This window comes from Penaeus monodon, chromosome 34 (genome assembly GCF_015228065.2).
Source record: "Penaeus monodon isolate SGIC_2016 chromosome 34, NSTDA_Pmon_1, whole genome shotgun sequence".
Classification (NCBI taxonomy): domain Eukaryota; kingdom Metazoa; phylum Arthropoda; class Malacostraca; order Decapoda; family Penaeidae; genus Penaeus; species Penaeus monodon.
In genome coordinates, this window is record NC_051419.1 from 25559818 (window position 1) to 25560313 (window position 496).

A 496-nucleotide genomic window follows, 5' to 3' on the forward strand; every position below is an offset into this window, starting at 1 on the left:
ATTACTGACACTCGGCCACACGCCATAACACCTGCCTAATACGTGCTAAATGAGGTTATGTGTTATTTTCTCTATCTTATTTATCTCTTTCTCTGTCCCTTTTTTTATTCTATAGTTATTTGATTTGTTTTTTATTATTCTTATAGTTTCTTTTTTCTCGTTTTTTTCACTGTTTTCTTTCGTTTTATTTCCTCATTTTTCTTTCTCTCTCTTTCGTTCTCCTAAATTCGCTACGGAATTCTAGTGAACTGAATATAATCTTTTTCGTTTTATATTTTTCTTTTCCTTGTCATTGTTTTCACTAATGTCACAATTAGCCAATATTTACAGTTATAAAATATATATACATAAGATAATCATCGTCATATTTTATCATAATTACCACGAATGAATCATTACTATAATTATTACATAACAGAATATTACATTTACATTGTCAATATTCGCTAAAAAAAAAATGTCTTAATCACAGTCATCAAAATAAGAGTCTTTTGTA